Genomic DNA, 10,849 nt, shown 5'->3' with positions numbered 1-10,849 from the left:
GCGATCTAATTTCTTAGAAAGGCTGCCTTGGGTCTCTAAACGTTCGGCACGGAAGCCAGTCCACGATACGAAAACCATGGATAATGATAAACACACCCTTCCTTTTCGACAAACAGCTCTCCAGCACTTCCCACCGTTACGACGGACCACGTCCCAGAACCTTATTTAATCACTTAAATTGTTTATTTATTTAACCGTGACGTGACATTAACTAATTGTCCTTAAGTTTCGGGAAGAAGGCCATGGAGAGTTAGGAAAGTAGAATATAATAATATAATAAAATAAAGAAAAAGGGTTTTTTTTTTTGGTAACGAAAAAAAAGGGTGTTTATATCCGCCATCAAGGAAAAGATCCTAAAAAATAATGGCTTCTTTTGCATTAAAAATTGCGCTGGATGGTGCGATACCCACGCACGCACCCAGAGTAACCAACAAGCGAACATCCTCCTCTTCCACCCGCCCTCCCCCGGGCGTTTTTTCTTATATAAACAGAGTCCACTCCTCTTCTTCCCTTACAAGAATTCATCCCCTCTCCAACTCTTTCTCCTCCTAATCATTCTCTTCCTCCCCTTCTTCTTGATGGGCGTCTTCGATTATTAGTTTCTTTCTACGAATCTTTTAATTTATTTTTGTCTTCGTATATATTGTCGATCAATTCGTCGACGGCACTTGGAAGGAGTTCGGAAAGGGAAAGAATCTATTTTAGGTGAGGCGAGTTTGTTGTTGTTCCGTTATGTTATTTGATGGATTGCGTTAGTTTTTGCAACTAGATTTGATCCATGCTGGTAGATTTTTTGCTTTTCTGTTTACACTATTATTGATTATTTTGGGTGGTCATCGGATTGAATTCAATCTGTTGCCGATTTGTGTATTGCATGTTATGTTTTTTTTTTTTAATTTTTGATGAGTTTTATTGTATGGAGTGGTTGTGGATTGTCTGGAAATTTCAGTTTGGAGATGGATTTTTTTTTTAATTTGCTTTTATGATTCTTTTCTCTTAGGGCGCGTTTGGCGTCGCTTTTATCTTTTTATTTTAAAAATAAAAACACAGGTCTGATTTGTAGTACCTCTGTTATCTCCAACACAAACATGTATAAGTCCAATACAAAAGTATGTTGTAATGAATCAATAAAACCAATTAAAAATGTCAGCCACAAAACTAAACAATATAAAACTAATACATAACTAGAGTTGAAGCCTCAATGCGTCATTAGAGAAAAAAGGAACTATATTTTTGATCATGGACTGTTGTATTGTCCTATTCCTTTCAGTATGAGGCATACCGTACGGTACAGGGTAGGAACCAATAGGACTCTTAAGTTTGGATCGGAATAGGCCCCATACTGTTTGTATCGAGATATGCCGAGGTGTACCGAGGTGTATACTGACCCGTATTGAGGAGTACCTATATTAAGATGCATCGAAATAAAAAGTGAGAAAAAATGGTTAAGAGGGCTATCTCGGTACAAGGTGCATACTGTACTGACCGTACTGATCGTACCTTACTGAACCGATAAGGTTCTGATACAGTACCTAGTATCGAGATTGCGGACCTTGTTTCTCATAGTTGATAGCTCTATCTGTATCTAGATATTACATTAATTTTAACGTGCACATATGTATCTAGAGGAGAAAAATTATGGTGGGGTTATATGTGATTTGTTTTCAGCCTAATTTATAGATCTTGAATTTTATCTTGTGTCTGGAGAAAATAGCTAGCAACAAAAATGAAAAAGAAGTTTTTGGAGGAAGATCTCAAATATGTTACCTTTAGGTTCTCCTAGTTCTGCAAATTCTCCTCTTTATGTCAATTTACTAGCTTTCTTGATAAGACAGGGTGAGTGTTAGTGGTATGCTTAAAGAAAATCAATCAATCTATCTATATGTCTTAGAAGAAATTTGTAGGGCATCCGTTTGCAGTGATCTTCATGAAAAAAAATTGTCGTTTTGTTTGGAAGCCTCTCTCTTTCTTTTTAGTTTAATTATTTGCTGCTATTTCTTTATGTTATAAATTGAACTGATGGTGGTATCATGCTAATTAATTTTCCTTTCTTCTTCTTTTTTTTTCATTGTTTACTATCTGATTAAATTATTGCATTGAAAGAAGTGTTTTTGTGCTTTAAAGCAAAAAAGAACTTCCCAAAAATCTAAATGTTTATTAACATTATATGAAAAGTGCTTCAACAAGAAGAAAAGTTAAAAAAAAAAAAAAGCTTTTAGGAGAAGCTAGAAAACCTAGCTTCCAGCTTCTCCTTCTCTTTTTATAAAGCAGAAGCAACACCAAGCATGCCCTAACTTTGCTTCCTAAATAAGTCCTGCAAGATTTCCATAGATTGAATTGTTTTAATTGTATGTACTGGTGTTAGATGGAGTGGAAGTTGCTACAATGATATGGCTTCTGATTGGCTATGTGACATAAGTTATGGTAGTTACTCTGCTATATGTTGGTCAATGTTTCATGCACTCCTAGAGGCACTTTAACCAGCTTAACCAGTTTAACTTATGTGGCTTGTTTATTTGAGCTGGTACTGAATTTTGCGACAGGAATGTCACCGAGATCTGTGATGGTTTTTCATGTTTATAGTTATTGGACATGAGGGTGATAAGTATTTAAAGGGTTGGGTTTTAGATAATGATAGATGGTTTTCTGGGCATGGGATTTATTGAATTATCTTGCATGGTGTAGTGCATCACCACTGCCATTAACAGATTCTTTTTTGGCTTGTGTTGGCTAGAACAAGTTCATATTGTGCAATAATATGACGTGTGCTGTTTCAAAAGCAGAGCTCTTGTTTTCTGCTTAGCGGCTATCTACATGTTCATCATTGATGCAGCACACCTTTTTTTTTTTTTGTGCTTAACAAGTGAGAAGTTATTCAATGAAACTAAAATAATAATGACAGACATGCTTCTTTCTGCAGTGTGAGAACATAATTGAGATGTAAGCACCAATGTTTACATCAAGGTTTGAGTACCAATCACATACCAGCTAGTACAGGGCTTGCTGTACTGACCCAGTATGGTATACTGACCATGAACTGTATGGCCATCACTATTGATTTTAAAACACAATAGCAAAGAGATTCAATCCAAGAACAAGCATTGGTTGCAAAAGTAGAAATGACCTTGAGTTCTCCAACTCACATCCTTTATAACTGGAAATCAATGTTCTCATTTAACATAGTGTACTCACTTATGTCCATATGAAAAACAAGTGTATCATATGTCATGGTTAATATAAATCCGCCAGAGATTTTAAATTAAAACTTGTCACAATTTGCTTGTTCATGTAAATTTCTTGTTGGATGTGTATATTGTAGCTTAAATTACCTTTGTGTAGTGTGAATTGCAGACTATTTTGAATCATTTATTCAGGTAGCCATTCAAGTTCATACTTTATTCAACGAGGAACATGGCTGGAAAAGCTGCTGCTTCTCAAGCTACTGAATCATTTGAATTCATGTTGTTTGAGGGAGATCCAGATCATCTCAGAGCTGTTATATCAACCTCAAACCAAATTAGCCCATGGATGGATCCTAATGTGCTGAAACTGACACACCGTATAGGGCGAGGCCCTTTCGGTGATGTGTGGGTAGCAACTCATCATCATTGTACCAAAGATTATGATCGCTCTCATGAGGTTGCTGTCAAGATGTTATATCCTATTAAAGATGATCAGCTTCACCTTTTTTTGGTCAAGTTTGATGAAATATACTCTAAGTGCCATGGACTACAGTATGTTTGCTTTTTGCATGGAGTCTCAGTTCAATATGGAAGGGTAAGTAGGTGCTTACATTTGGATTTATCTGCATGTCAGATGCTCCAAAAGAGGAATTTTAGTTCTGTCATCAAGTTATAGACTTAAAGTCTAAGTCTGGCGTCTTGAAATGTCTTTCCAGGTCTGCATCGCAATGAAGTTATATGAGGGATCAATTGGTGACAAGATGGCTCGTCTTAAAGGCGGAAGGCTTGCACTCTCTGATGTTTTAAGGCGATAATGTGGATTTAACATCAGTGCTTCTTTCTAAAATGAATTACAAAATTATGTGCTTGAATTCTTATCTTGTGCTGACATCTGTCTTCCAACAGGTACGGTGTTGATATGGCTCAGGGAATATTGGAACTCCACTCAAGAAGAATTTTAAGCCTCAACATTAAGCCCTGTAATTTTCTTCTTGATGAACATGACCGTGCAGTTCTAGGAGACTTTGGTATCCCGTCATTATTGCTTGGACTTTCATTGCCAAGTTCAGATTTGGTTCAGAGGCTTGGGACACCAAACTACATGGCTCCTGAACAATGGCAACCAAGCATTAGGGGTCCGCTTTCTTTTGAAACTGATTCATGGGGATTTGGATGCAGTATTTTGGAAATGTTGAGCAGTATCCAGCCTTGGCATGGGAAGTCACCTGATGAAATTTATCACTTGATTGTGATAAAGAAAAAAAAACCAGACATTCCAAGTGGCTTACCGCCTCAAGTGGAAAATGTTCTTTATGGATGCTTTGAGTATGACCTCCAAAATCGCCCTCTAATATCAGACATTTTACATGCATTTCAAAGGTAAGCTTTACAGCTACTTTGGCCTCTCACGGGCATCTTCCGTGCAAGGCTTCATTTGTGAATAAAAGTGCAGGCATTGGAAAACTAACATTTGCTTTCATGGTTCACTGAGAGATTTTTAGACTAAATACCAATTATATGCTTGCATAAATCCTTCTTCATATTAATCTGAATCAGCAAGTTATTTACAACAAGTTTTAGATTATGGTTGGAGAACTCAGCATTTCATCACATTCATGCAGTGTTAATTTGAGTGTGCAAAAAGCATTTTATATATGCCGGGGGCTGAGTCTTTTTTCTTCGTCCTGTTGTTTTAAATAAATGGAACATGTTCACCTAGTTTTAAAGCCCAATTATTATAGATAACATGTAGCTGCTTCTCTTTTCATGATTCATGATTTCATGAAATTTGATTTTAGGTGAATTTATTTGGTGTTGAACCCTTTAACAAGATTCTTTTCATTCTTTCTGGATTATTTTGAAAGTCTTTACATGGATGAAAGTAATTTTTGTCAAAGAAATAGTTATTTTCTTTTAAAAAAAGGTAACATAGTCAAGTTTACAAGAAAAGCAGGCCCACGTCATTTAGGTGGTTTGTCTCTGACAATGATGTTAACCATGCTTATGTGAAATATGTGAGTTAACATTTTAACAGGATGAGGAGGAAATTTAAATTTATCATTATGATGAAAGATGCTTTTGCTTGCCTACTGTGAGAGTTTGGCAAGGGAAGATTTGTTGGACGAGAATTCCCTATTAAGATAGTATGTCAAATGAACAATTATTTGATAAGGAAACTTTTTTAGACAACTAGGACCGGATATATATGAGACTACGCATGCATTAGGTGTTGATGTCATGTATTAGAAGAGATGAAGGGATGACAATGCACCACTTGTAGACTGGAGAGGGCAGATTTCCTCGTGCCCCCAACTAGAGTTTGTTGCATATGAAGATTCATAACGGGGATAGAAGATGCCAAGGTAGCGAAATTGAATTTCCAGAAGTACATAGTAAGAGTGTAAGTTTCTATGTGACTATCAGGAAAAACAGTAGATGATGAGAGATAGAATGATGAAATTAGATGTTAGATGCATGTGAAAATCTCCAGAAGCAAATAGTGAGAGTGAAAATAATTATGTGACTATCAGGGAAAACAGTAGATGATGAGAGATGGGATGATGAAATTAGATGTTAGATATGCAATCCCAGCATGATCTGACCAGAGCACTTTCACTTTTCTCTGATTCTATAAGAAATCAAATTAGAAAATTTATTGTGTCATTTATGATGTGTTGTCCAGCAGCTGTTTTTACAACCTATGCATCAGAATATTTAATAGGGTACAGACATGTCCATACTGAGGATGGTTGCACCTGAAGAATCAGTTTTCTGGCAGTGACAAAAGGTGGTTTTGTGATTGTCACAAAGACTGCACCATATTGTTGAGCCATTATTTATGCTCATGTTTTTTGTGGGATAGGCTGAAATGATGCCTAGATTCTCTTTGATCGTGAGAATTTAACTAAAGGAAAAGGATATTCCACATTTCTATGTTTGTAGCAGAAACAGTGACATTTGAAGGTCAAGGGTTCAAATCTTGGGTATTGCTCCAAAAAGAAAAAGTGAGATTTGAAGTTGAACCTTCAGCTTATGCTAATATTTGTTGGATTGACCTCCAGCCGTTCCAGTTTAGCCCATGATTATCTTGGACAAATTCTCAGCTTAAATATTTCAATGAAGGGGTTGCTGTTGCTGAGTTCTGTCTGAAGCATAGTGTAGAAGAATTAGCATGAATGCCTTTTGTAGGTAGCATCCTGCAGGTCTCATATGATTGCTATTTACTTGCGATAACATTGGAGCTAAGGTTTGGATATAAGCAAGGCAGTCTCCAGCTGAGCTTGACCATATCTGGTGATGAACTTAAGTTTTCAATCTTTTTTCCCTTAGGCATCTCTTATATAAAGGGTTTTAATTATGGAAAATATGGCTAAGACTACTGCACCGCATGCTACATTCTGACTATCAATAAATTGTATAAAACTATTCCACACATGTCATTTTGACTGCGCAATATTATATGATAAAGGTCACTTTCATTTAAATATAATTTGTTGCAATAAGGGAACTGTTTCTTGTTTATATGGTAGGTATACTACATTTGCAGGGCTTTCATCTTTTCTTTCTTTGCGATGGGTTTTTCTATCTTGCAGAAACGATCTAATCAATTTGGGATGAATAATCACGTACGTACAATATAGTATCACTGTCAGAAGAATGTTAATGATTTCAGTAGGAAGCAAAGAGTATAATTTAGAAGCCTTGTTTCATTTTCACATCATCTCAGTCCGACATTATTTTAGCATTTGGTTATTTTCTCCTAGAGCTTCGGTTTGATTGATATCAATGTTAAATAGCTGAACTTGTACATGAATAGAAACTTGCATGCATGTCCTATAAAATGTTAGGAAACAGTCTTACTCTGATATTCTTTGTCCAGTGCTGCATCTTTAAAGCACTAAAGTTTTGCTATATGTCCCTTCAGTTGCAAGGATGCAGTTTCCAGTGATAGCAGCAGCTGGGGTGATTCTGAGAATCAGGTGGCAGACAGATCGAGCCGTATCGGTTACACCGATTGGTCCCTTCTAAAGGACCACCTTCAAGTGGGTGATACCGTGCGCTCTAGGAAGTCCAGAAAATCTTTCAGGTCAGAAAGCATGGAGATCGTAGAGGGAACCGTGGTCGGCATGGAAAACAGTGGGGATCCTGATGGTTTTGTGCTCGTAAGAGTCCATGGATTTCATGATCCTTTCAGGGTGCACTCCTCTACAGTGAAGAGGGTGACCTATGGCTTTGCTTCTGGCGACTGGGTACGGTTAAAGGAGGAAGACGAGAAGCAGTCTCCGGTCGGCATCCTCCATGGCGTCGAGCGAGATGGAACGGTGACTGTTCGTTTTGTTGGGATGGAAACTCTTTGGGAGGGGAAACATTCGGAGATTCAGATGGCGGAGGCCTACCGTGTGGGTCAGTTCTTAAGGCTGAAAGATACCGTATCTAGTCCCAGGTTTGAGTGGCCACGTAAGAGAGGTGGGGAATGGGCCACAGGCAGAATCTCACAGGTTCTTCAGAATGGGTGCCTGGTTGTCGAATTTCCTGGTAGGCTTTGCTTTGGAGAAGTCGGCAGCTTCCTTGCGGATCCTTCGGAGGTGGAGGTGGTGAGCTTCGGTACGTGCGAAGGAATGGTTGATAAGTACCGACACCTTGAGGATTTCCATTGGGCTGTGAGGCCACTGGTTGTTGCTTTGGGTTTGTTTGCAGCGCTGAAACTGGGATTCTTTGTCGGCAAGAGTACTGTGGGGAGATCAAGGTGGAAGAAAGGTTTTGGAATCTCAGCAGCAGCAGGAGGATGGACGGAGTGGTAGTGATGCAGCATGGCTACCCCCATCCGTGGCAAACATCCTCTTCAAAGAAAGTGTTGCTCCTGCTAGATAATTATCCAGATTCAACTGACTTGAAGCTGTGGTATGGCGTTTTTAGTTTCTAAAATAAACTCATGGATATACAAACCCTAAAACTCTTCTTGATTGCCATATATATATGTATATAAGTGTTAATCTTTTCATCTTTAAATGTCTTTTGAGTTCCGGTCATGATCTGGGTGGTACATTTTTATATATTATATGACTTTTGATTTCTTTTTTCCTGTATTTATTGTTTTAATATTTTCTCATTCAAGCAAATTAAGGGTCTTCTCCAATCCTTGATGGTCTTAGAATTGGGTTTTTGCACAGCTTTTTTTAAATTTTTTCCCTGAGGCATGATGGAAAAAAGGTGACAAAAAAGGAAAGAGAATTAATTCGATTAGATACACGCTATCTACAGACTCTCGATGTAGCCGCCATTCGTTGCCCCGCACAGCTCTCAAAGCATTCCGAATTTTTCCATTTGTCATCTGCAGAGATCTCCAAGCAACCATTGCACGATCCAACGGTCCCGTGATTCGGCATCCATATTCAGTTCAACCAGAGAGTCCATTTCGAGCATTTCATTGGTTTGAAGTGCAGGAGGACTGACTTTCCGGTTGACCCAATTTAAGGAGAAAAAGAAGCCCAACATATTCTCGGCCCAGAGAGAGTTGAAGCCACTTCGGTGAAGTGAGCACTCGCTCGGCCCACTTTTATGCCAATGGCTCTAAACGCAAGGATAATAAGGAGGAAAAAACAAATATCCTGCGAGATACTAAATGCAAGGAAAATAGAAGTTTTAGGTCTATAGCAGACCAACCACAGTTTTTTTTTTTCACTTTCCAAATATGAGTAATGCTACTACTCAATCCCAACCCAATAAGATCTAACAAGTCCTTTTCTTTATGATGCATGGATCGGGTTAAGATTAAAAATTAAACCGAATTAGAATACCGGCTCGGGTTAGGGTCTTATAATTTCTGATCGGGCTAGATCCAATCAGGCTTGTAAGTCATCTCGGTCTAATTTGAGTCAACAAAACAAATGCCTGATCCAACTTTCCAGGCACAGTTTTTTTCTTCTTCACTTTCCCAATATGAGTAATGCTGCTACTAAATCCCAACCCAATAGGATCTAACAAGTCCTTTTCTTTATGATGCATGGATCGGGTTAAGATTAAAAATTAGACTGAATTAGAATACTGGCTCAGGTTTGGGTCATATTGAAGATTCTCAAATATTATTCAACGAAGCAACTGGAGTTGATTTCCCTGCAAGAGATGAGATCATGATAAATCATTGCATAGGGAAAAAGAATAAGGAGCCACATGAGATTTTGCCACCCAAGATGAATTCCTAATTCTATGTAAAAACATAAATGGTCTTATGATTGTGAATTACGAGCCCCTCTTTGTCAAAACGTGCATACCACCCCCTCTCATCCCAGAGGGGTTACAACATACAAACCAGAAGCAGATAGCAAATTTATGAATTTAAAACACGCATGGCACCAGTGCAGGCTCGAGCCTTAGGCGACTGAGGCGGTCGCCTAAGGCCCCCGGCCCAGGGAAGGCCCCCACCGGAAGATGCTGCAGCTATACAAATACTCATTCCTTCCATTCTCGTCTTCCCCCCTTCGTCTTCCACTCTTATCTTTCATCCCTTCTCTTTTTTGGTTTTGGTCTTGGTTTTCCTTCCCTCACATTACTCCTGATCCAGCTGGGCCATCGGGAAGAAAGATAGGGGGATCGGAGATGGACTTCTTGGAGGGTGGAGATTCTTTTAATTTTCTCCTCTCGGTTTCTTCTCCCCTCTTGGGTGGTAGAGAGAGAAAAGGAGCTAGAGGGAGTTGAATGGTTGCTGTGCTGTGATATTGCAGTTGCTGCTTGGGTACTCACTTGAAGGGGAGACGGTGGGATGGGACTTTTATTTATTGGATGGAGTGAATTTCCCATAATGCCCCTACTTTCTCTTATAGAGAGGTGCAATTTTTTTATTACCTTGACAATGAAGTGGCATGAGATAACCATTTCCTATTCCGCTTTTGCTTGACATGGTAAACACTATTGTCAAGCATTATCTTAGTTAATTAATCAGTTTCATGGCCCTTCTTTTCGAACAATTACTTTTATTTACTTTCATTTAAAAATTATATTAAATTAAAAAAGTTTTTTATCTATTTTTATTAAATTTATATATCTTTATTGAAATAGTATACTTGATAGCTATCTATTTCTATATCATTTTTTTAAAATATTTTATATTTATTAAAAAAAATTATTATTAAAAAAAAGAGGCCTCATTCATTGGATTTGCCTTAGGCCTCCAAATGTATTGGGCCGCCCCTGCATGGCACCCCTCTGCCAACCAATTGGTTTGCAAGCATAATTCTTCCTTGCATGACAGGATGCAAAAACAAAGGCACTCATGAAGTGCTCGTGTGGCTATCCCCAAGCACCACCGCTTGCTTGGGCTTCAACCATGGCCCTAAGCGTTATTGATGAGGTGCAGCAGTCTGTCCATTGATGGAAAAACCCTAAATATACCCCTTGTCATTACATACTCAATTTTCAACCTCTGCATTAGAGAGAGAGTGCACCAAATAAAAGTTGGTGTTTATTAGATGGGGGGTCACAGCCATCAATATTTCCTCTCACATGATCATAGACATCCATGTTTTCCTCCCCATGCGCACCTCATATGCCTACCACAAGCACAAAACAACGGCTGAAAATATTTCTGGTCTAGAAAGGGTCCATAATTACTTTGATGCAACTTATTGATGAGTTACTTCTAACTGCTACAAAAAAGAACGGAGCTCCTC

At 38.4% G+C, this 10,849-nt stretch overlaps 1 pseudogene; it reads left to right on the top strand.

Moving 5' to 3' along the window:
* The first annotated feature begins 382 nt into the window (after positions 1-382).
* Positions 383-8,269, top strand: LOC103706496 (annotated as a pseudogene).
* Positions 8,270-10,849: the final 2,580 nt, after the last annotated feature.

The sequence above is a fragment of the Phoenix dactylifera genome, chromosome 7 (assembly GCF_009389715.1).
Source record: "Phoenix dactylifera cultivar Barhee BC4 chromosome 7, palm_55x_up_171113_PBpolish2nd_filt_p, whole genome shotgun sequence".
Lineage (NCBI taxonomy): Eukaryota > Viridiplantae > Streptophyta > Magnoliopsida > Arecales > Arecaceae > Phoenix > Phoenix dactylifera.
This window is presented reverse-complemented; position numbering and strand designations above follow the sequence as displayed.